The sequence below is a fragment of the Epinephelus moara genome, chromosome 19 (assembly GCF_006386435.1).
Source record: "Epinephelus moara isolate mb chromosome 19, YSFRI_EMoa_1.0, whole genome shotgun sequence".
Classification (NCBI taxonomy): Eukaryota; Metazoa; Chordata; class Actinopteri; order Perciformes; family Serranidae; genus Epinephelus; species Epinephelus moara.
The window spans coordinates 9,560,466-9,587,435 of NC_065524.1; the positions used below are offsets into that span (position 1 = coordinate 9,560,466).

General features: G+C 42.0%; 1 long non-coding RNA gene across 1 annotated transcript in view; it reads left to right on the forward strand.

Annotated features, from left to right (window-relative positions):
• The window catches only part of LOC126406598 (uncharacterized), a 298,656-nt gene extending 278,508 nt beyond the window's left edge, over window positions 1-20,148 (forward strand). The window contains exon 6 of the long non-coding RNA XR_007571725.1: window positions 20,051-20,148. This is a non-coding gene — a long non-coding RNA (uncharacterized LOC126406598). The remainder of the gene's footprint in view (window positions 1-20,050) is intronic.
• Window positions 20,149-26,970: the final 6,822 nt, after the last annotated feature.

The window sequence follows — 26,970 nt, forward strand, 5'->3', positions numbered from 1 at the left end:
AAACATGTCCTGTGACAATATCATCAGCACTGCTGGTTTCCTTAGGGCCCTGGCTCTTTTGTTAAACTGCTGCAACATAATGAAGGAAGTATTTTGTGATGAAAGTTTGGGGATGTTACCTAGAGACAACATGGTACCATAGAGGGTTAAATATCTTTACAAAAAATTACACAAATGTGTTTCATGGAGGGGTATCCGAGTTATGACCTTCACGATAAAGGTTTTTGGGGCTGTATGCAACTTGAAAGGAATACCTGGAGACATTTTTCAGTGCTGGAGAAGCCAACAGCGTTTTTTGATGTGTAATTTAATCTGTATTTTTATCTACAGGTTTTTCACCTTTAACAATGCTAGAAGTGAACATGAGTTATGCACAGAGCACTTAAGCTAGTTGTAAAAAAGAGATCTGCAACATTCTCAATCAGGGAGTATGAGGTATGATAAAGGGAACTAACAATTAATTTTAGTAAGGTTACAATATAGAGAGAGGTTTAAATATTATTGGTATTTTTTTACACCACTAATTGTATCATATCATAATTGAGCAAGTAATCCGGGCAATTTTAACATGGGAAAACATTGAGAATATTCAGATAACCCAAGACGGAAGTAGATTGGCAGGTAAAAATAAATCGCACAACATAATAAATAAAATAAAATAAAACAATAAAATAAAATAAAATGTGACACTTTATTGTAAACTTTCTTTACCAACAGGCTCAAAATTATTGATTATTAAAATTAAACAATAGATTTTCCTTTAAAAAGATGTGTTTAAATGAATAAACCTGCAGTGTTTCCAGTTGTAATACCCTGAAATCAATCCTCCAGGCAGTCTGGTAGCAGTGGTTATCAGTTTATGATCCCCAGCCCTAACCCTCCACTCTTCTCTCAGTCTGTGTTTGTATCATTGTCCTGTATCAGTGCGCTGTGTTGCGCTGTGTGTCTACCATCTGTTATAATCAGCCATGAATATTGTAGGGGCCCTGACACTTTAAACGGCTTATATACCCTATGGATGTTGACATGCATGGGAGAAGTCATGTGTGCCAGAGATGCACTCTGTGTGCGTTTGCAGTTGGCCCATTGATTTATAATTAACGCCGGGGTTACTGCTCCAGCACACACACAGCTGGCCTGCTCTCTGGGGTCAAAGCAGTGTGTATGTGTCTGTGTGTGTTTGTGCAGAAAGTTATTTCAGTGTCCGAGAAGAAAGTATTGTGCACGAGTTAAAATGTAGTGTGCATATTCTTGTGTCGGTGGGGAGGTGTGCATGTGCATGTGTGTACATATTAGTGTATATATTTCGCTTGCGCTCAGAAATTGAGCATATGCTCCTTTATAAATAGGGTTATCTCTGAGTGTTTGTGTGCATACTGTAAGTGAGTGTGCATGTAGAGAGTAACCATGGTAACCCATTTAAAGATTCCTGCAGACCACAGACACTTCAGTCCCATCAAATGTATTGATTACAGTGCCCATGTGAATTAGATAGACACACACACATACACACATATGTGCACGCATCCTCCAGTCAGCCGCTAACACCACTAGGCTGTACTCTTGCAACTAGATGCCTTCATGAAAACAAGACAGAGCTAATTCTTTCATGCATGGATTTTTTCCCCCGACATATTTCATATTTCTTTAAAGAGTGCTCCAGTGATGATATTTTTCGGTAGGCCAACGCGGAAGTTAGCATCACCCTGGTTCCCTCATCAAAGAGCCCATGGGGTTTTCCATTGGATTTTGGATTATGAAGGAAATTAGCTCTCTGGCAAACAAATGTTTATGATACTTACAGGTTTTGTTCAGCGAGATAATCTTCACAAATGAACACCACTGTTATGATTTTTTAAGTGTAAATGCAATCACCAGAAGTAAAAAGCTAAAGTAAGGCTATAAACGCACTGCACCACAGTTGCATGATTTGAATGCCACGACCACAAAAAGGCTGTAAAACAATGTTTGGCATGATGATGTTTTGTGGTCTCATCTAAAAATTTATAAGTGGGGAATTACAGACATGTTTTATGTCATAGAATGAAACGTGAAAGTCTCTTGAGGCCAAAACGCTTTGGTGGCGAACAAAAAAAGCCCCAATTATTTTCGATGTACAACCCCACACCGGGGGCACCTGGACACACCACCCCGCAGGACTTAACACCACTGTGCTACTTCCAGCCTTGTTGTCCCTGGAATTAAATGCAAATGTCCTCCACTCGCTCTCTGCTTGTACATATCTGTTTCTGTAGCAGCTCTTTTTCTCTGCTCCTATTGCAGCTCGACTCTTCTCCTCACCACTCCTGTGAGAAATCAAGTTTAATCAGTGAGTGTCCACACATGATTTTATGCTAATGCATAGGTGGAGGAAAGGTCTTTCTGTAAAAGTAGTAATAACTTTGCATGGTCCTGCCCGTCATGCTGCTTTTTATTCCGCGATGCTAGCATGCAGTCTATAATCATACACTGGAGCGGCATGATGCCACTCTTGTTTGGTTCTGTGTGAAAATGCAAAGGAGGCATAATGAAGGGACCTTGTAGCTGCCATGTAGCGTGCTCTCCGTATAAAAAGGGCTTCTTAGGTTTGGCCAAAAATGATTTTGTCCTTGAGTGATAAATAGGTACGTTAACACGCACACATACAGCCAGGGTACAGTCAAAAAGGTTTGTAAATGTGTTGGGAAAACATGGTTTTTGTTCCATTTATGTTGCTACTCTTTATCTGCTTTGCAAGCTATGTTATCCTTTCAAGCAACATACCATACACTTCTGTCTCTAATGCCAGTTAACACTGGAAGTGCTGCAATTGCCTATATTTCTGTCACTTACCTTTCTTCCAACCAAAAGCCAGGCACTTAACCCCAACCCTAGACACTTCCCTTCTACACCCAGTTCAGTTAACAGGGCCAAAGCATGATTTGCTAACAAAACCATTTCTGCCAACCTCCACTGGGCAGTCTGTAGGTTTCTAACCACGCTCCCCTGCCTCTGCTGTATATATCTGAGCATTTTCTTCTCATAGTCCATTTCTGTTGCATCCTCCCATGGTACTGTCAGCTCCACAAAATACACAGCATGCTTTGTTTCTGACCACAACACAAGATCTGGTCTGAAATTAGTGGTAGCTATCTCCTAAGCGACTATGGATTGTTTTGCCTTAATCTACTCACATTTTCCAGTCCCTCCCTGCCTTAAGGTGCCCTACATCATGCCACTTCAAAATTCCATTCTGTCCGATTTGTTTACACTCACAAACAAACAAATCCCATACTATTTTTTTTTTTCATCCTGTGAGTCTACTTCTAAGAGCTTAACTCTCAGTGGCTGCTGTATTCAGACCCTTAACTCAAGACTGTCCTCCCCCTAAAAAGGACACCACAGGTTGTTTGTACAAGCAGCTTATTATGATCCATATTTACCTTTAGTGAGGAAGGCAACCTCCAGTGGCGATAGTAATCATGATGGTAGCAAAGGGAGAAAACATTGGACATAGTATAGAGAGCAATAAGGTCTGCATATGGAGGCGGCTAGGGTGGTTGGCTAGGTAAAAAAGATACAGGACTTTGATCCATGGGACCAGGGCTCCTGTCCTGTGTGAAACCAAAAGTCAGTGTTGAGATATTTTAAGTTACTACTACATCACATTGTCATGTTACCTTATGTAAGTAACGTGACAACACCAAATCATGATTACTTTACAAAACCTAAACCTTCGCTACACTTAAGCCTGATTTATGGTCCTGCGTTAAATCAATGACATACCTACGTCGTAGGGTACGTGGCTACGCAGAAGGCTCACCGTAGCCCCCGGCATAGCCTGACGTGCACCTTCCAAAAAATGTAACTACACGTCGAGGCGACGCAGACCCAGCGCAGACCGAGAGGGCTGTGATTGGTTTGCTTGGTAGCAACGCATTTCCGGTTCCGTATTTCCAGATTGCGCCATCCCCGCCATCTTTAAACATCTTCTGTTGCGATGTAGATGTTGCAGTATTAACATACTTTCTTCGACATCCAACAACTCCAACTCCAGCAAGATTCTCTCTCTCGGTCGCCATTGTTCACTGTGACCGGAAAAGCTGGAAGCTAAACAAAGAATCAACTAGAGACAACGATAACCATTCAGGAAAGGAACGCAGAGCTAAACAAAGAATCAACTAGAGACAACGATAACCATTCAGGAAAGGAACGCAGCCCCCTACCGCGACGAAATGGAGTGACGGAGAAGTTTGAAGGGTTCACGACGGCATCACGGCAATGACATAGGTATGTCGTAGGTACGCCGCAGGACCATAAATCAGGCTTTACTGGTGATATCCCTAACATTCTAAGAAGTGTGAATTTTGAGGAGATCCACAATTACCGATTTTGTGGGGTGTAACGGAAAAGTCATACAACAAGTAGTGTAAAGAATCAGTGGAGGGGAGGAGTAATCATTTTTGAAACAACTAATGAATAATAGATTACATTTTTGGAGTAACAAGCCCAACACTGGTCAGACTGGATGTGGACTATTGTTGGACAGCCCCCTATGGCATGATGCTGCCACCGCCATTGAGATGGTACTGCACAAGTTGGGCTAAGTAAGCGTTTCGATTAAGTAAGAATGAAGAGATGGAAACTGATACAATTCATTGAAGGTTCTTGTGAGTACATTTAACCGTTTATTTAAGTTCAAGAATCAGGATGCTTCTTTCATTTGCAATGATGTCGAGATAGAGAAAAAATACACAGTTAAACAAATCAAAAGGTAAAACAATTGTTCGCTGAAATGAAGTGGTTTTAGATTGACTTGAACTGTCCTGCAGTAGTGAGAGTGTCAATCTTAAGAACATGTTGTAAATAATTCCAAGTGTTTGGTGCACAAAAACTAAAGGCAGATTTTCCAAATTCATATGAATACAAATACATGTTTGTGTGTTCACAGTCATCTCCTGCAGAGTGCATGAACCGTATTTGGTGACATCAAAATAACCCCATTGTAGCCTCTCTTTTGCTCAACTAGACACACACATACACACACATAGAAGCCCAGCATGACCACTTAATCCTTCTCAGTCCCCACTCTCCACACTACATTGCTCTGCACTCACTGTTTGCCCTCACTGCCTCTTCTCTGCCCCACTTCTTTCCCTCTCTTAATCTCTCTCGTTCTCTCTCCCTCTTTTTTTTTCACTTCTACCTCCTCCACTTTCTTTGACCTGTCATCTCACCATCTGATCTCATCTGCTACTTCTTATAAGGTCATCTCTCCTCTCTCCACTGCTGTATTTTCTTAGGGAGCGAGGTCAGTGAGAGGCCCTTTCTCTTTGATTCATCTCTCCATCGGGAGGTGAAGGGCCTGGGTGTGTGAGGTGACACACTGGATTAGGGGGTTGCATTCAGTTTAGATCCGAGGTCATCCATGGGGGTCCTCGGGGGCCGCTTTGTGGATTGTCGCCCACTGATCTGTCATGGCCAGCCAAAACACATTTCAAGGCCCTTTGATCCACCCCAACACTCTCCACAGGCAACACACTCATGCACACCACATATGCATGTACAAGCACATTCATACAAACTTTTTAATAAGGTCAGCTGGAGTTCTGGAAGACAATCCCAGGACACCATCATACAGTGTAACCATTGTATCCCTCTGACAACGCACTTTCAAAACTCACAAAATAAAGATATACCATCTTTAACACTTTGGGAGTTCATGTGTACAGACAAGCATTTCCTAAAAGCCTAAAGGGAAATCCACAATAAAGGTCTTCATCTGTCCAACATTTTGGACCCTATCCAAAAGGGTCTCAAGGAGAGTCATACCCAATTGAACTGACTTGGGAATAATTAGACCCAATCCAATATGTGGTCCACGTGATCAGACCTAAACAGAGATAGAACACTAACAGTGGCAGCAGCATGTTGCTCGAACCATTAAAAAGCAGCCACATTTGAAAAGAATAGTAACACATGTCATTTTACCCTGTATTTCAAGTTAGAGTCTGCTTGGATCCATTCAAGGAGTAGACACATTGACCCACAGACGAGTTACAATAAGACACTACTGGACCTGAATAGACTGAATAGAATTTGAACCTGACCCAACTCAAATGCAAGGTTTGTCAGGTCCCTATACTAGGAACCGAGAAGACCTGTGAATGAAGACCTTGAATCTCAATTAATCTCTGTTTTTTGTTTTATGTTGTTACATTTTCTTGCAGCTCTGTCTCATGATTCAGATGCAGTTCTATTTCTACAAATGCATCACAACACAGTGACTCTAAGAGACACATCAATACGCCACCCCCTCTGTTCTTTGCAGCCACAGCCATTGTTAACAGGTCAACCCAACCAGTACAATAAGTGTTGACATTGAAAGTTTCTGTAAACCACGGATATGTTACATTTGTACGTTCCATGTCTTTGTTTGTAGCAACTATGTTGACACCTTACATTTCTTTATGTTTCAATCTTAAATTTTAAGCTGTGAACACGCTGTGGTTGACATTTGATTAGGTTTAGGCACAAAAGGCACTTGGTTAGAGTTAAGAAAACCTCATGTTTTGGCTCCAAACAACCGGTTAGCTAGCTACAAACATGACTGAGTTTGCAAACATGACTGGACATGTCCTGAACTGTCATTAAAAAAAGACCTGCTTTTGTTGCTTTAAACATGGCTGGACATGTCCCGCACGCATTTAAAAAAAAAAACACCAACTTTTGTCACTATCAACATGGCTGGACAGGTCCAGGTCCAAAAACTACCTGCTTTTGTTGGTTACACATTGGTTGGACATGTTTTTAACTCTGGGCGGCACGGTGGTGTGGTGATTAGCACTGTCGCCTCACAGCAAGAGGGTTGCCGGTTCGATCCCGGGTGTGGGAGCCCTTCTGTGCGGAGTTTGCATGTTCTCCCCATGTCAGCGTGGGTTCTCTCCGGGCACTCCGGCTTCCTCCCACAGTCCAAAGACATGCAGATTGGGACTAGGTTAACTGATAACTCTAAATTGACCGTAGGTGTGAATGTGAGCGTGAATGGTTGTCTGTCTCTATGTGTCAGCCCTGCGATAGTCTGGCGACCTGTCCAGGGTGTACCCTGCCTCTCGCCCGATGTCAGCTGGGATAGGCTCCAGCCCCCCCGCGACCCTCAAGAGGATGAAGCGGTTAGAAGATGAATGAATGAATGAATGTTTCGAACTCTCATTAAAAACATCTGCTTTTGTCGCTACAAACACAGCTAGACATGCCTTGAACTCAAATTAAAAACACTTGTTATAAACACGGCTGGACATGTCCCGAACTCTTGGTAAAAAAGGTCTGCTTTTGTTGGCACAAACATGCCTAGACATGTCCCAAACTCATGTTACAAAACAGCGGCTATTGTTGCCACAAACACAGCTGGACATGTCCCGGATTCATTTTAAAAAACAAAAACCCAACCTGTCACCGTCAACATGACTGGACATGTCCATTGTTAAAAGCTACCTGCTTTTATTGCTTCAAATATGGTTCTACATGTTTCGAACTCTCATTAAAAAAGATTGCTTTTGTCGCTACAAACACAGCTGGACATGTCCCAAACTCTTGGAAAAAAAGGTCTGCTTATATTGGTACAAACATGCCTGGACATGTCGTGAACACCCGCTATTGTCACTCCAAACATGGCTGAACATGTCCTGAACTCATGTTGAAAAATACCCGCTTTTGTAGCTCCAAACACAGCTGGACATGTCCTAAACTCTCATTAGAAAAACATCCACTTTTGTTGCTACCAACATGGCTGGACATGTCCAGAACTCACATCAAAAAACACCTGCTTTTGTAGCTCCAAACACAGCTGGACATGTACTGAACTCTCATTAGACAAACACCTGTTTTTGTCACTAACATGGCTGGACATGTCCTGAACTCACGTTAAAAAACACCCACTTCTGTAGCCCCAAACACAGCTGGACATGTCCTAAACTATCCTTAGATAAAACACCCACTTTTGTTGCTACCAACATAGTTGGACATGTTGAGAACTCACATCAAAAAACACCTGCTTTTGTAGCTTCAAACACAGCTGGACATGTCCTAAACTCTGGTTAGAAAAACACCCACTTTTGTTGCTACCAACACGGCTGGACATGTCCAGAACTCACATCAAAAAACACCTGCTTTTGTCATTAAAAACAAGGTTGGACATGTCTAGAACTTGTGTCAAAAGTCACTTTCTTTTGTCATTACATACACGGTTGGACATGTCTAGAACTCATGTTAAAACACCCGCTTTTGTTTCTCTCAAAAAGTGGTCTGCAACTCTGTGCTGCTTGACAGCCATCCAGCCTAGGTGTTACACCATCCACCATCCCCTCCTTCGGATGGCGTTTCCTCAGTTCTATCAGGTCCTTGCATGTCTCGTGGTGCATCTCGTGTCTGGACTATGTCTGGATGTGATTTGGCCTGACTACATCTATGCCTGGCATCATGTGTGGCCATCAGGGCATGATGGTGCTGGGTGTGGGTGTGGTCGGGCTCCCCCTGTGGTTTTTGTTGTTGATTGATTGATACACATACACATGCAATCTGAAAAATGTCATATGCATGAAACACAAACACAACACAAACACAGCAAACATAAAAATGTAATATATTCATGGTTTGCTAAAACACACAATGCCAACATTTTGTTCTACCATCTGAGCCTTACAGGTGCATAGAACCAAGCACAGAGCCATAGAATAGAAAGAACTCAGAGACTTTCAATGTGGCCCTGTCACAGGATGCTATCTTTCCATCAGGTTGGTCAAATTTCTGCCAAACATTTGCCCCTAGTTAACTGGATTATAGTTGTGAAGTGGAACATCTAGGAATGTTACTCCTTTGCTTAACGCACTAAGCGATAACTCAATTATACCAGCAGCTGTGGCCTCTCTGATCTACATCCCTTCTCCCTTTTCATAGCCTCCATGTTCCTTTTGCATCACCTATACTTTCCTGTACTGAATCCAATCTGAAAAGGTAGTACAATACATGAAGAGTGTACTCGAGATACCTTGGCTTTTCCCTCTATCCCTCCATCTACAATGTGAAGCTTGTGTCCAGGAAGTGGAGTGAGAGTTATTAAAAAAATATCGGAGTTTATATTTAGATCATCACAAGTGTACTTACGGTAGGTAGAAGAGCGAGTGTTTGGACTGCAGTTGTGTGTCTTTAATGCTCTATTTATGCATCTTCATGTATGTCATGTATGTTATATTTAGCTTGTGACTATCAATCTGACCATGTTTCATCTGGTAGATAAAAAAAACGTGTGAGTGTATTTGTGTGTAAAGAAATGCATGGTTCTATTTCCACACATAGACTGGTGTCTTACCCACACAATAACACACAGGTTTGTGCCTTTAGTGTGTATTTTGAGCTCGCCCACGTGTGCTTATGTGTCCGTGTGAGATTGTGTGTGTATGCGTGTGTGTGCACGTGGGTGTGTGTGGCTTGTGGCTTAAAAGGGCCCTGGCGTACTTAAAGGTGCATTACAGGTCTCAGGCTAATCCACAGTGATAGCTAAAGTGCTCTGTGTCGACCACAGGAGACTGTGTGTGTGTATGTGTGTGTGTGTGTGTATGTGTGTGTGTTTTTGAGCGCCTGTTTTTGGACGGGCAGCACAGAGAAGACAACCTACGATGTGGCCATCATACACATTATTCAGCATAAATTTTGTATTGGGCCACGACTCTCCCGGTCTTCACATGTACAAAGAATGGAGAGATGGAGGCAGAGTGGAAGGGAGTGAGAGTTCATGGGAGGACGGAATGAAAGAGGAGGAGATGGAGGAAGGACAGAGGGGCAAAGAATGGACAGAGGAAAGAGAAAGAGATTAAGATAGATGGAAGAGTAGAAGGAAGGAAAAAGAAAGGGGGGGAAGAGCGAAAAAAGGGACATAAGTAAGGAAGGACAAAAACAGAGGTTGCAGAATTAGAGGGGGGAAAAAGGACAGAAAGGTGGAGGTAGAGTCAGAGATGGAGTGTGTATGGAGGAGTAGCTCTATGTGTCTTTACAGGTCTCCTACATTTATTATGCAGACTCTCCTGCTTGTTTCTCTCCTTTCTCTTCCTTTCAGCTCCTATTTATTTTGATGTACTGCGTGTCTTAAGTGCCTATGGTAAATACTGCCGCACCATCTGAGGTTGTGTGTGTGTGTATGTGTCGTGCATGCAAGTGTGTATCTGCACAGATGATGTGTGTATGTATTGTATATTTGCTTGTGACTATGGGATGTTTACAGTTTGTGCTTGTGTACCACAGAGGGTATTTGAGCGTAGATGTGTGTTGGCATGTCTCCTTACAGATACTGTGGGTATGCATGTGTGCATTGTGTATCTATGTTTATACTACTCTGTATAGATGCAGGAAACACACTTGCTAGGCCCTGATCCTCACTTCCCTTTAAATCCAGAATTTTTTGGCACCTTGCAAAATTCAAGCAATTTAAGAAATTCAAATTTCTTGCAGCCTATCAAACACATGATAATATCAACAAAGGTCACAAACTTTAATCAAAGATATACTATGGATTTTAAACACGGGATTTTAAACTTTTAGGTCTGATATAATTTCTAAATTAAAACTTGGTAACTGTTTCCATATCAGGCAATATTAATATAGTTCATGCAAGATGGCAAGAATCTCACAGAACTAGAAGCCTTTTGCAGGGAGAATGGGTGAAAGCCCCTAAACAAAAACTGAAAGACTCTTAGTTGGTTACAAAAAGTGTTTAGAAGCTGTGATACTTGTCAAAGGGGAGCACTATTAAGTACGGACCATGCAGGGTGCCCAAACCTTTGCTTCAGGACCTTTGCCTTTTTTGTTATTTTGAAACTGTGAAAGATTGAAATTAAAAAGTGACCTTGCTTAAAATATTGAATAAATGTTTCATCTTTAACTTCATGCCTTTTGGAAATCAGTTCATTTTCTACTTACTTAACTACTCACAGTAAATGAAATTTTGACTAGGGATGTGATCTCTAATGTTTTTGATTAACTCCTCCTTCCTTTTTTTTGTCCAAAATGTGCCTTGTGTGCGTTGAAAATTTGAACTTTTGCAGCAGATTTGGTACAGACCAAAAGTACGGTGCCACAGGAAGTTAGCATACAAATTAATTAAGAAATTGATATTTTGTTTTCATGTCTGGACATTTACATGACCCATCCCTCATGGGATTATTCAGACACATTAACCAATGTGTCTGAACCAAACATTGGTGTTAACCCATCATCATCCAGCACAATACATAAATATCATCCAGACATAAACCTCCCACAAACAATGCATCCACAGATATCCCACAACAAAAAAAGAAATATAAAGCACAAACACAGCCTCCTGAGAACAACCCAATGCATAAATCCAAACAAGACAAAATCTACATGAATCGGTGCCAAACACTATTTGATCCAGTTCACAGACCAATAGTCTGCAGTCCCAATAAAACAGAGTTAGGGGGATCCATCATGTTACTCTTCTCTTCCTATCCTACGCCTTACAAAGACACTCAGAGAATGCAAAAACATTATCAAAAAGGTACTGAATTAAAACTCCATCCTCCACAGCTATCAAATCTAAATCAGGAATTTGAACTTTCAGTATAGAATGAAAAGAATTTCATTTTCCACCTCGTTCAGCTCACATTATTCACAAATTCTTTCATCGTCAGTTACACCTCTGTATCTTCAAGTTTCAATACACAGTGGCAATGTACCACATCTTAGCTGTGAACAGACTGGTCTCTGACTTTTATGCAAGTTGTACTTGACATATTTTTCCCATTTGTAATCTTTCTGAAATAAACAGTAAGTTCTTAATTTCTTCTGCCAATGGTGATTGTGTGCATTTAGCTCAGACCCAGTATTTAAACTCCTCTACCTACACATTTGCTTTTTGGAAATAATTTCCTTCAAGGCCATGCTCTTTTTAGTAAATCAGATATATTTCAGATGCACATTCACCCTCAACAGACAGGTTTCAGTGAAATATGTCCCTAGCCACCTCGTTGGCTGGTTAACACAGCGGCTTATTCCACAGGCTCCCCATGCTGGCCTTAAACCTTACTTAACAAGTCCCACCCCATGTCTACTACCAATGCCATATTAATATAGTCATATTAATGTAGTCCCAAAAATAATTGAATTGCCCGATTTTAGACATGTTCATTTTTTAAAAACTTTTTGTAACCCTCTTTCATCACACATGATCTAAAACAGAACATACACATATTTAATTGAGTTTGGACAACACATTCTCACTCTGACCCCGTCTCATATCGACGCTTGGACGACTTTCCACGTCAACATGTGACTTGCAAAGTAGGTATGTTTGTTGTTGACACCATGTCAACTTCAGCCTGTTACATGCATTGTGTGTTTTGAAAAAAATGCTACAGTGTACAGTGTACAGTGTACAGTTTGCATACAGTTTCAATAGTCTAAAATAAACGTACTATGTCGATACACACTGCGAATTGACATGTTTTTTTCCTTCAACCACACAAGCATATGGTTAGGTCTAGGCAACAAAAGCATGTGGTTAGGTTTTAAAAAAAAAAAATTAGCTCTACATTTATACACCGGCTTTATGGGTGAAAGTCAACTCAGACTTTTCACCCCCTTAACTTATGTTGTTGTCTGGTTGTGCTTCCCCCTGGTCCCCTTGGTACCGTTAGACTGGCTGGGTATCACGTCAATGTAAAAGGACTGCTTTGTTGGTCGGTGTCACTGTCCAAGCGCTGGTATTCTACAACTTCGAAATGAGACCGGGTTGGTTTGGAATATGTAGATGACCTATATTACAAGTGGATTGTTTTTATTTTTTTATTGTAATTACATACTTTTTGGTTACGAAGTCCCCATTTTAGGCTCCATCACATCACATCAGTATTGTTTGTAGATCTTTATCAATTTCTGACAGCAAAATAATGTCGTCAGCATCAAGGAAAATGTTACAAGTATATGACAACATAATACCCCATAATCATAACAACTGCATAAAAACAAAGTAGCTAATGTACTGCAAATATCACAGCTTATTTATACATTTTTTTGTCCTAGGTGAAAAGTTTGATGGCATGTTTAGTTAGCTGACATTAGTAGCATGCCAGCTGTGAAACATATAAAGTGTGTGCATACTGAATCATACGTCTTTTAACAAAATATTACAAAACTGGCTATATACCTGCCAGGCCAACCTCCCCACTGATTTGTCACCATGCATTACTGGTCGCAAATTCCACAAGATTGGATGGTGGAAAGCACTCAAAAACAACTTTTCTGCCATTTCTGCAGTGGCATTTTTATCCATCCATGAAGAGATGCATTTCCATTCACTAAACACTAGGGGCATACTCCGTAAACCATACATAAAACACGGACACAAAACAAAACAGTGTGGAAATGGGGCAAAAACACTGTTTATGTAGAAAAGTAAATTAAACAAAAATAAACAAAAATCTTGTATATTGTCAATATATCTCATTCCCGCTGTGTGAAATGCTTGCAGTCTCATAATTTGGGTCAGTTGACCTTCCTCAATTAAAAAAACCCTATTTTTTTACAGTGCATTTTTTGTAAAGTGAGTTATCCATTCCTAATGGACTGTCATGTGATTGGTTGTAAAAAAGCATAATTGAGATGACAAATATTTAACCTCACATTAGCGAAACTTAATTTTTGTGTGTATGTATGTATGGATAAAGACAATATGTGTCTTTGAAATGTGCATATATACTGTATAGATACAGTCTTATGCATGGGTGCTAAAGCACTTTACTGTATGAGAAAGCATGTGTAGAACCACCATATGTATGCATTCACAAAATTGTGAGCAAGCTTATACAGTACAAACCTACATTAGACACGTAACATGTAATTTATCTATTTCTGTATCTCTCAGTGTAAACTGTTTGCTTATGCTATTTTTAGTACTGGCCAATCAACATTATCTTGCTGGTAGAGACCTGGGATTGGCCTATTGCGTTTGCCTCCTGGTCATCTGATGTGGTCTGCTCTGTCTGACTCTGTGAACATTTTTAGCCATGATGTTGCTGTGTCCATCTGGAACAAATCCAGAGACCAACACATCTTCAGTGACACGGCACTGATGTGCACATCAGCTGTTTGCAGACCTCCCTATGTGGCCTTAATGCAGCTTTGGCTGGCTGCTGTGCACTTTTTTTTTTTTTACCAAAATGGTATAAATCAAATCAAAATAAAACTTATTTTTGTATTGATTAAACATTGTTCACCTGTTGTGAGACCTCTTCGCTCCATTTGTTTTTCTTCACAGTACAATTCCTTTGCATTTGCTGCGTCCTTTATCTTGGTATTCACACAATTTCTGCATCACTGAAATTCATTTTCGTCACTGTATTTAAAGGGATTTGGTCCAAAACTTAGTATTATAAATGTTCTCTGTTGCTTGATTTGACATTCAAGTCTGATGCCATTATGGAAATTTTTGATAATTAGCATTAAGTTAACATACTTCCCATTTCGAAGTAATTGGAATTAATCCATAGACAGGAATGTGAATGAAAACAGTGTCAGGAATATGTGCAAACTCACAAATGAATAAAAAGGGACATCTGTATGTCTGTATAGAATGTTTGCATGAACTCTATGTACATATGTGTGTACTGTCAACATGTATGCACTCAGTTTATGCAGTATGTATATGTTTGTCCATGTAAAGGTGCATACGAAAGCACATAGAGATGCTGTGTGTGTGTGTGTGTGTGTGTGTGTGTGCGCACATGCAGAGACTGGGCTGTGGAGGTTAGCCCGGGCTGCAGCGGTGGTGGAGACCTATTTTAATTCTTAACTAGATATCCATGATTTATTAATCTGTGTTTGAAATAACAATTACTGTGTCAAAAGGGATCAGGCCAAAGCCTTAATTGCAATGGAAAACACACTTAATATGGAACTTGCCCCAACCAAAGCACACGCATGGCATCCCCAACAGGCCGGAGAAGATGTCTCTTTCTGCATCCGTGACTGTGCATTATACAGTGTGTATGTACGGCTGAGCATGAATGTCAATGCTGTTACTGCATCAACTTGTGTGACTAAGTTATATGTTGTCCTATGTGCATTATTTAGCATCGGTTTCATCCTAACATGAACCATTATCCCCCTCACTCAAACATGCAGCTTCCTTCTATTTTAGTTTTACTTGTGTCACAATGTTTGACTATGAAGCATTTTAACCATCAATGTAGCTGTTATGCCATTACCAGACCACACAATCATTTTGTCATTTGGTCACTGTGTCAGAGCTTAGAGTCATAACTTATTACCGTGAGTAGGCAGACTATACATTGGACCTTGCCGTGTTTCACAGACTACATGATGATCAGCAGAATTTCAGTTTGTTCGGTGGGAAGAGCACAGCCTGTTCCCATGCATTGTTTGTACAGTTTCATAGAAAAAGTAATGTAGGAAGACTGTAGTTACATGACCAATGTGCTCATGGGAGTAAAGAGTAAAGACGGATGTGGGTTGGGTTGATAGGGCTACAAAAAAATTGACTTCCCCAGGAGACCTGAGTTGGGAACCATTTGAACTTTGAGTCATTTCAAGGTACATTATCACTGTGGCCTCTAGTTTCGCAGACCAGGCAAGGCGGAGGCGCAGCGCACCTGCGCTTCGCCAACTGGGTGTGGCCAGGTGGATTTTGCAAGTTTGGCACACCGTGCGCGCTGGCGCAGCTACTCCTCTATCCCACCTCCGTCCCTCCTACCGGCGCAAGTCGGAAAGAGGGAGGAGAGAAGGCGTGGAGTGGGTTTTACACACATCACACCAATCAAATGAGCCCCTCTCCTCGCCCTTAAATGCGCCGCGCGAAGGCGTAATGAGAGTTTACTCAATTCGCCATGGCAGAAGAGAGCAGCAGCGTCAGACGGCCAAACTTCTCCCAGGAGGAAACTGATGTTTTGGTCCGGGAGGTCCAAGCTCGCAGTGTCCGAATATACGGAACTGCGAGCAGACCTCCACGGGCTGATGATGCAAAGGTAGCCTGGGAGGAGGTCACCACAATTGTAAATCAATGTTGCGTTTCTCTCGTGCGCGCGCGCTCTCTCTTTCTCTCTCGCAGTCTCACTCTGTTTCTTTTCTTTTGACTTTTCTAAGATGACAGATGCTGAATATATACTCCCTATCTGATGCTGTGGCTGTTTGTGGTTGGCTGAGAGGGATGTGAACTCATTAGTTTGCAGCTGTGTTAATCAAATCAGGTTGGGTTTCCATTACGCGTGCCAAACGTGCCAAACGGTGCCAATCCCCTTTGATCTGACATCAGATGTGACGGGACAGTCGATATAGAGATACATTTATGTGCTGATTGCAGATAGTTGCATTGAATAGTGGTTTTGTGGCTATTTATTGCATCGTTAATGTGCCTGATATTCTGGAAACCTGCCTGTGAGGTTTTGGTGATGTGTGCGCACTGTCCGCTGGTCAGCCAAACGTCCACTTACACCAGCTGCACTCCCCCTGCGTTGACAGTAGACCTGGTTTCAGCTGGCGAGCTTTTAGCGCACCTTCGGCGAAGCCTTTTGGCACGAAACTGTCACTGCCCCAAGCTGGATCTGTCAACACCTCCCCCTGCTGCGCTGCCACACCCATCTCAGCGCACCTCGGTCTGCCAAACGGGGTTTGCCACCCTGCGCCGCGCTAGGAAACTAGAGCCCCATGTTTCTTTTCCAAAACCTAATAACAATAACTACACCTATCTAAACCTAACTTCCCTAACTTTAGGTTAAAGGGATAGTGCACCCAAAAATGAAAATTCAACCCCCCGACATAAAAAGTTGTTTGGAAAAACGTCATTTGAACTCTGTTTTTAGCCTCATTGTAGCCTGTAGCTCTAACTGCCTCTCTGTACACCGCGCTCACGTGTGCGCACTTGTGCGAGACTGTGAGACATGGGCATGCGTTCATGTGTGTTCACGTGCTTTCGCTGGTCTCGCAATTATGTGTTTTTGGACGTTTGAATCTGGGGCGCCGTAAGCGCGTAAAGTATAAGCACAAGGAGTTGTGTTGCTACCGCCTCTTCCCTTGGATCTCCGCAAGGGATGTGAGGACTCTAACTGTGCATTCACAACAAAAGCGTCATGAGCGCCAGCGGTCGCTCAGGTCGCTGGCATCGCGCTGCCTGGCAGCAGCTCCAGCAGGTGCTTGCAGCGGCCAAAGGGGCGGGGCCGGCTGCTGCAGATATGTCCATCCAGGCTGGCACGGCTGTTCACTTTACAAGGATGAACAAATATATCATTTATGTCTTCACTTTGTATTATCCATGACTTTCATTGCACAATTAAAATAACGCTAATAAACACAGTCAATATAGCCTTTATGAGTCCTTTATAATTATGATTTTACTCTCCTGTTGGCACGTAGGACCACTGAGAAATGTAATTGGTGGTAAATAAGCGGGAGCTCATTAATCGCACTTTCGGAAGCCTCCTTTGTACTGCATCGGCGTATTTGCTGAGGAAACACAGGGCCCGGAGCCGTCGGGCCGTCTGGGTCCACAGAGTCCTGCAAACCCGGCAACTCCACGGTGAATTTCACCGGCTCGTACAGCTCCGGGAGAGCCCAGACCTCCGTACCCGAATCCCGGTCTGCAATTGGCTGCTGCTTCGGCAGCGGCGCTGCTCATTTGCATAAAGTTCAGCTTCTCTCAACTTCTACTTGACGCTCTGGTCGCTGGCATTGTGCCGCTCGCTGCAGCCGACGCCCCTGACGCCCTCTGTAGCAAGCGTATATTGAAAATGAATGGCTGCCAGCCGCTTATGACGCTCATGACGCTTTTGGTGTGAATGCACAGTAAAACTTCACCTGAGCCTCCCTCGGCATATGGGTAAGTAGATAATGGCTGAATTTTCATTTTTGGGTGCACTATCCCTTTAAGTATGTAATTTTACATTAACAGCTCAATGTAGTAACTAATTATGTTATATTTGTAGAATATCATACGAGCTGTCAAGTGCATTTCCGTAAGATATCATACAAACCATTGTATGAGGATACTTTGAAGAGTGATCTGTGCTCCACTAGGTCAACATCATAAAACACCTTCTTGCCAAACCAGGCAAGAGAAAGCTCAAAATTCAGGCTCACTGTTCTTTTTGTTGGGTTGTTGGGACATTATGACATGTCCTTGATGCTATGTCAATTGACTTCCACAACTACACATTGCACACAATAAAACCAACTGTCCCACCCAATGCTAATTTTTGTTCCTGGCATTGGCTTGTTGGGTCAGGCTGTAATTGTACACGTATTGTGTAGACTGATTGACAATACACAGTCAAGATATTTTGTTATACCCACTAAATGAGACTATGATGCGGACCCTTTCTCTTCCAGGTACGAATGATTCTTGTAATACAACATTTCCCTTCAACCCCAGCCCCAGGGTCTGTTGTCCCCATTTCCATGGTTCTCTGTCAGTCTTTTAATCTTTCCACCATCTTCGATTATGTTTTGTGCTCGAAAGCAGTCGGTATGTGAGCTGTAAAGCTTGTGATGTACTTTGAAAATATGTATTTACCAAGACATATGCATAAACAAGCTGCAGCTGCGACACAAGCAGCATAGATTACATAATTGCCTTTATACTTTACTTTGTATACCTGAAGGATTAAAAGGTATACCCACCACAGATCAAAGCCAAATCATTCCTGGCTGACAATGGAGAGCATACAATGTAACATAACTAAACATGGTGACACTGGAGAAGGAAATCTGAAACGACTGCATGAGAGTCCATGGAGCACAGCCATGTAGCTGTCGGACCTTTATCAGAGCTGGCGGATACTACGCTATGATTGGCCAGTCTGCGATCAAATTGCCTTACTTAGCAAAGGGTTAATTTAGCTAATTATTAAAGGTTGTCACCATTCCTCTGTACTTTTCTCTTTTAGATTGGCATTTCAGTATTACACCCTGCATGATGCAGATGAAACAGGAGCACACAGAGATGCATACTACTAAAGCCCTGACAGGGTTTTCATGTCTTTGATTACACCTGTGTGCTACAATTGATATGATTAATATCACCTCCTACCAAACAAAATTCTTCTCATAGACAGTGTAACACCACCAAGGAAATGTCTCATTTAGGCCATTTGGTTAGCATTCATCTTTATGAGGATTACCCACTATCACTTAGCAGCCCTTAAACAACTATTTCCTTGTACAGCCTTAGTGCATGGTTGCTAATGGCATCTGTAATGAGGCTGACCCATAGGCCTTGTCTAATTTAAAGAGCCTGTTAAGTGACTCAGTGATTTTAAAGGTAATCTTTAAAAGCCACGTAAAGCTTGGAGAAAGTTGGTGGGAGGCGTGTGAGAGTGCTTTTTAAAGAGTTGCAGAAGAGAAGCTGCAGTGAGACTTCTCAATGACTTCCGTATGATGTATCATAGGTTTGTATTATCCATACTCTGTCAAAGAGGGCGCAGAGAGGAATGCTTCCACCAAAAAAGGAAGCGTGTGTGTGTGTACGTCGCTCTTGCTTTTCTGTCACTTGCTCACGTACTGCAACGCACACACTCAGAAACACTCAAATATCCCCTTTCCTTTCTCATAACTCTCTTTTCTGTCTCTCTTCTGTCTGTATTTCTGAAGGAATTCTCCATCCATCTAATTCCCCTCCTGGTTCTTTTATATTGAGGCTGGGCCCCGCTCGTATTCCATGTCAAAGGCTTTCTCTTTTATTGAACATCAAATCCTCTGTGTCTCGCCTGGCGCTCTCTTCTCACTGCTCGGCACCATGCATATTCAGGAGCCGGCGGCCGCGCTATAAGGCCGGCTAGCCCTCCAAAATCCGCGATTGTAGGCATTAGCGTTGCAATAACACTACATGAATAGCCGGCATGCTCTATATTTAGGTGTTAAGTCGACCGTGCTGTAGCCAAGATTGAGTCTGCTGGATGGAAGTGCGTGGGGAGAAGCAGACTTTCTCCTTTCTGGTGATATACTCTCTGTTTCTTTTTTTTTTTTTTTATTCTCTCTCTATCTGTTTCAGAGGGCCTTTTCTCTTGGATCTGGAGGCGGCGCTTGGTGTCCAAAAGTTCCAGCAAAGCTCGGGATGTTTTGCTGTGAGGAGCCGCCCCACTGTGACACTTTGCATACTGATTTGAGCTTTACTGCTGACTTGAAGGGAGGGGAAAAAAAGAGGAAAGACCTGACTACTGTGAATTGGGCTCTAATGTGCTTGGCTCACTCTGTCAAAAATAAAAGCCACGGTGGTGATAATATGAGCATAAAAAAGCTTTTGTGCAGCTTGTTTATTTATTTTATTTCTTTGGTCCAGATTTCTACTTGCGATGGTACTATATACTCATATGCAATGAGAAACATCACTAAGTGTCTTTCTATCATCATTATTATAAATCATATTGTATTAATTTCAGGCTTTGTCAAGCTTGTGCAGTTTGAGGCCCACAGAGAATGCACACAGGAGTCCCTCTCTGACTTTCTGCTGGCGCCTTGCATGTATGCAAACAATTTTCTTATACGGCTCTTTGCGAACATTTTTTTTAATTGGACCTAATGGATTCAATTCTAATCATCCAAAGAGTTGTAATGCATTCATTGTTAATTTTGTAATGGTTATATGTGGTGCTACGTTTGGTTCATGGACGGATTGTGAGACAATGGGCCCCTGGGCACTTACATGCAAGAGGCCCCAGCACCTCTTCTACACAGAAGTAAGACATACTCACAATTTGTGCTGGTTTTGCCTCTTTTTATGCCGCTGTGCCAGCAATCGTTGTCTATCTGTCCAGCAATCCCATTCTCGTGAATGCAATATCTCAAGGACCTCTTGAGGAATTTCTTCAAAGTTGGTACAAATCTCCACTTGGCCTCGTCAATGAATTGATTACATTTTAGTGGTCATGGGTCAAAGGACAAGGTCACTGTGACCGTGTCTGTCTCATCTTAGTATATAATGACGAAAACTCTGTCTGTCTGTGGGTGTGTGTGTCTGTTCCACGTTTTTCTCCTCACTGACTTGGTCAATCCATGTGAAATTTGGCACAGTGGTAGAGGGTCATGGGAGGATGTCAATGAAGCAATATTACATCAATTGGCCAAAGGGTGGTGCTATAGCAACCAAGTGAAATTGCAAACTTTGAATATCTCATGCCCCGTATGTCGTACAGACATGAAACTTTGCAGAGATGCCTCTCCTCATGAGGAACAAATTTGCCTCAAGAATCCATAACTTCCGGTTATATATATTTTCCGCCATTTTGAATTTTTGAAAAACACTTCGAAATTTGACCGATCTGCATGAAACTCAGTGAACATAATCTAGGGACCAATATCTAAAGTTCCCTCTTGGCAAAAGTTGGAAAACTTACTAAAACTGAGCTTCTATAAGGCAATGAATATTGCGGAGGGCGTGGCTCATCACATAAAGGTGTATAACATCTCAAGGGTTTCACCCATCACCACGCAACTTTGTAGGCATATGACCACACATAATCTGAGGGGACCCCTCCATTATTGACCCCATCAAACAAAATGGGGGCGCTAGAGAGCTAATTTCTTATCTAGGCCTAACCGCTATATCAATTTTTACTAAACTTGGTAGATATGTAGAACAGGACGCTTCAAGGTGACTGGAGAAATTTAACTCTAATTGGCAACTGGGTGGCGCTATAACAACAGAAAAATGCTTAAAAATGGCTAAAATGCGACCGATCACTGTGGCTCCCCCTGTGGCCGAATGTTTGGGGTTTTGTTTTCTAATTTTTGGTATGACTAAGTCATGGTATGGTATGCTGTACTCAATGGGTATGGACTAGTTCTTGTGAATGTGATAACTTATGGATGCATTGAGGAATTTCTTAAAAATTGGTACAAATGTCCACTTGGACTCATCAATGAATTGATTACGTTTTGTGGTCATGGGTCAAAGGTCAAGGTCACTGTGACCTTGTCTGTCTCATTCTTGTGAATGTGATACCTAAAGAACACCTTGAGGGAATTTCTTAAAATTTGGCACAAACATCCACTTGGACTCAAGAACGAATTGATTAGAATTTGGTGGTCAGAAGTCAAATGTCAAGGTCACTGTGACCTCACAAAACATATCTTTGCCCATAACTCAAGAATGCATACACTAATTATGACAACATATCAGACAAATATCTAATGGGGTAAAATGATAAAGTGATGACCTTTTATATGTGTGTGTGAAGCATCCATGTTTTTAGGCATTGATGTGAACTGTAAGTGCACCTTGACTGGTTTTGTGTCTCTATGTGAATTTTTTTTTTGCCCCTTTTTTTGAATTTTTTTTATGTGTCTTTGTGGTCATATTGAGTCTCTTTCTGGTCAGTGTATTTGTTACTTTAAGTGACCTTTTCCAGGTGAAGGCCAGGATGCCGCTTATAACTTGGGCTTGGTAGGCCCATTCAGCAAGTCATCTTTGACTAAAGGTCTGAATGTCCCATCAAAATGGTTCTGATGCTCATAAAACACTGATTCTCTATCCATTCAGTTTTACTTTTTCCTCATTAAACATCCTGTGACTTTGCCAACAGACAGTGAATAAAGGGACTGATAAAAAAAAAGGAGGGGGCGGGGGGTTTGTATAGTTTGTTCAGTGTAATGGTGTAATGTTGTGTAATACACTATGAAAACCTCCACTAAGTAGATCGTAATTTCTGTTTGTTTGTTTGTTTGTTTGCCTAAACAAAATCCATGAAACTTACAGGAAGGGTGGGTGTAGCAGGGGCCAAGGAATAGCCCATTACATTTAGGAGTGAATCTGAAACAAGGGGCCGATACACAAATTATTTTTCATATTCATTAACACTGCAAGAAAGAGCATTTGGACTTGGAGGAGGTCAGCGCTCTCTAAATGTCCTTCTAGTTCTATTTTGTTATTATAAGAGGAACATGCTTTTTGAAGTACACTTCAAGTACTCTTCTATCTATTTCACATCAAATACATAATACATATATGTATATTCTTTCAGTATCTACTGCATATCGATCGTCTCTTTCCTGTGTATTCTACAAGCCCTCTGTTTATTATAGTATGCTTTGTCAAAATACTATTGCAGTCTGTACCAACAGTTTTTTGGCCTCCTCCTTCACGTCTCATCTCATCTGATATAAAATGAAGAGTGGGGCAAGCAAAAGAAGAAAGGAGTGAAATAAAGAAGGTACCATATAAGCTTACTGGACCTGAGGAAAAAATGAATGGACAGATTGACATAGTGGACTGGGTTAAAGGTGAAGACTTGAAGAAGAAAGTGAAAGTATAAAGTATAAAGGGAAGGCTGCCATAAAGCAGGGAACTAAACAATGATTGGGGGAGGGAATAAGGGAAGAACCAAGATGTTAAGATGCCTGCGCTGCACTTTAAGGAAAACACCACTTTCATCGTCACCAGTGACATCAAGCTGTCAATCTGAGTCTGTGGCAGATTTAATTCATAAAACAACAGAAGCAACTGTACCCAAAACAAAAATTAAAACACTCTACAACCAGAAACTATGATTACCAGAACCATTCGGGATGCCATAAATGCACGCACTACAGCCAACAATGATAAAAAGTGTTGAGAGGGAGGAATAAAGAAGAAACAAGCAAAGACTGAATAAGTGAATGGATGTGGTGGTGCATGGAAACGAAAGGAACAAAGACAGAGCAGCAAAGTGAGGAGGATGCAATAGTAAATAATAGAATAGCTGAGTGGATGGATGCATGTATGAATGGTGGTAAAAGTATGAAAATGAGATGAAGGAGTAAAGAAGGAGCGTAGGAAGGACAGCAGAAGAGGGGATGAAGAAGAGAGCAGGGAAGGTCGGACAAAGGCATGAGAGGAACAAAACATAACAGAGAGCCAAGGAGAAGGGGTGTGTAGAGGATATCTGCTTATTTTAGTGCCTTTTTCTGTTCAGACTGCATCCCTGCTAAATCTCCCTCTCTACGAGTCTGAGTGTGTATGTCGTGATGTTGTGACGGCATCCAGCAACCTGGCATGCCTTTTTAATTCTACTGAGTAAATAATGCATCCACCACAGTCCATAATTTATGTAAGTGGACATGCAATCAGTTCAGATTAACGTGCACGATGCCCCAGTGTGTGTGTTTGCATGTGTCTATGTGTGTGTGTGTGTAAGTGAGTGCATGTGCGTGGGGCAAAGGGATAGCTACAACATGACAGGTCCCTGACTTTCTCCTGGTGAAGCCCTTTTCCACTTTGTATCTCTTGGTTCCTCTCTCTCTTTCTCAACAGCAACAATCCACAATGTTTTCACAAAATAAAAACCCATTTTGTTTATGTCTTTATGTTTGGCCTTAAGATTGCAAGATTTTCCTAAAAAACATTGTATAGACTCATACGGAAGCACTCTCAATCATCACATATGACCCACTAGTGTGTGGTGGCATATGTTTTGCAGAGACTCCACCCTACTGTCTTTAATTCTTAATTTACCTCTTATGTTTTGTGTTCAGGACTTTTATTGGCATCAACCTCCACAGCGCTCAGGTGAGTCAAGGTAGTGACCAGGTGCCAGACCATTCACAGCAGGCATCCAAGAGACACAGCGCAGAAGATTCACAAATAAAGCGAGGTGAAACGTCAACTTCTGCCTGTTACATGCATTGTCTATTTTCAAAATACATTTCCATTTTCACAGGAAATGTACAGTTTGCATAAAGTCTCTTTCAAAATAAACGCACTACGTCAGTACAACACCGCAAATTGCCATTTTTTCCCCCTTCAACAACAAATGCATGTGGTTACATTTTATCAGCACTTGCACGTAGGTGGGTTTAGGCAACAAAAGCATGTAGTTGGGTTTAGGCAACAAAAGCATCTGGGTGGGTTTAGGAAAAAAGAACAGGGTTTGTCTTTATAATCTTACGAGAAGCAAACACCAGCCTGCTGGGTGAAAGTCAAGTGTTGTTGGACCCATCCACCGCCTCTTCCACCCCTCCTTCTTGGACTTCTGCTGTCTTAACTTTCATTGTTCATCTCCTGATGCCTTTAGACAATAACATCAACCGGCTATGGACCCTGCTGGTGAGACCAGGTTGACTTTTCAGCAAAGTAAATGGTAAATGCAGTTTCTAGTTTCTTTCTAGTCTTTTGCCCACTCAAAGTGCTTTAACACTACATGCCACACTCAACCATTCAAACACTTGTGGCAGAAGCTATCATTTAAGGTGCCAACTCACACACCTTTGGTAGCAAATTGGTGTTCCATATCTTGCCTAAGGATACTTAGGCATGGAACCAGGCATCAAACTACCATTTCTGAGATTAGTGGATGACCAGGTCTATCACTGCTGCCCCCCATTTAATTACATTAATTTCCCATATGGTGATTCTGTCCTTGTCTACAGTGGTGTTTTATGTACTTGGAGAAAGCTCACAACCATGTCCCCCAGGGAGTCCTTTTGGGGAGTACTGTGGGAGTATGCGCCACTGGGCCTCTCACTATGAGCCATGTGGCCCATAAATGTGGCCAGGGTCATCCCTTGTCACGGATTCTGTTTGTAATTTTATGTCCACTTCTGGAATTTCCGGACTGCTTCTCTTTGCAGATGATACAGTTATGTTGGCTTCATCAGACTGTGACCTTCAGCACACACTGGGGCGGTTTACAGTGGCATGTGAAGTGGTAGGGATGAGAGTCAGCACCTTCAAGCGTGAAGCCTTGATTCTCTGAAAGAAAACAGTTGATCACTTCCTCCAGGTTGGGCATGAGTCATTGCCCTGAGAAATGGAATTCAAGAAGTAGTAGTGACGGTAAAATGGAGTGTGAGATCGGTGGTAGATTGGTGTGGTGTTAGTAGTAATGCTAGTGTTTTACCGGACCTGTGTGCTGAGGAGGGAGAAGAGCTGGATGGCAGAGCTTACAATATACCAGTCGATCCATGTTTCAGCCGTGATGAACTTTGGGTAGTAATCAAAAGATTTAGATTGCGGATACCACTGCTCCTTCACATCGAAAGGAGCCAGCTGAGTGAGCCGACTAACCCATTCTGTTGGAGTTATGGCAAGTGGAATCATACACTGTACAAACCTTGTTACACGTGGTTTTAACCCCTCCTTTGTGTTGCTAAGGTGATCCAAATAATGTGCACATGAAGTTTGGTAGTGTCCCGTGACATTGGCTAAAGGCTGTGAAGTGTTATGGCGTCATTATTAAGAAATAGTTACCTATGTTGTTTATAGGCAATGATGCTGTTAACTAATTTACATTCCAGCTTTTGACCTCTGACCCCTATGCTGCCCAGAGGAGAGTTACATGGTTTGACTAGTATAAAAGCTAAGTAAATGTTTGAGGTTGCAGTATATCCACTCATGCTTGTGTGATGTATTGGTTATGAAGCTGTTGTAAAGCCATATTTGCTCACAGACACAACATAAACCTCACAGGTTGCACTGATTTGCACTGAGAGTTTTCTAAGCAAACTTAAATGTTTGTTCATTTTCAAATAGCTCTGGTGGCTGAAGCTCAAATACTTATCTGCCTCCCAATTTAGCCTCTCCATTTTGCCTCTCGATGTCATGATGAAAATCAGGTGCTATACAAATGAGACTGATCACCTGATCTGACCCAGTCATTGCAAAGTTTATCCAAATGTGAGCTTCAGCTAAATGCCTTCAATTAAAAAGGAAGACAGTACGCCAGCAAAGGCTGTCCCTATGAGGAGCCCAGCCAACTTCCCTGACTATCACACTTCAAATCACTGAACCAGTTCCAAAGCAGCACCAACCGCTCTCCGGGCTCCACGTCCAGTCTTACTCCCAACACCAGCTCCAACCGCTTCTCTCCCACCATCAGCCATTCCAGGGCCATTCTAGAGATAGCTCTCCACCGAGCATTTGATTTAATCCAGACCAAATGCTAATAGGGCTGTTTGGTTGCTGGCCATCTGCCTGGGCTGCCGGTCAACTATGGCAAG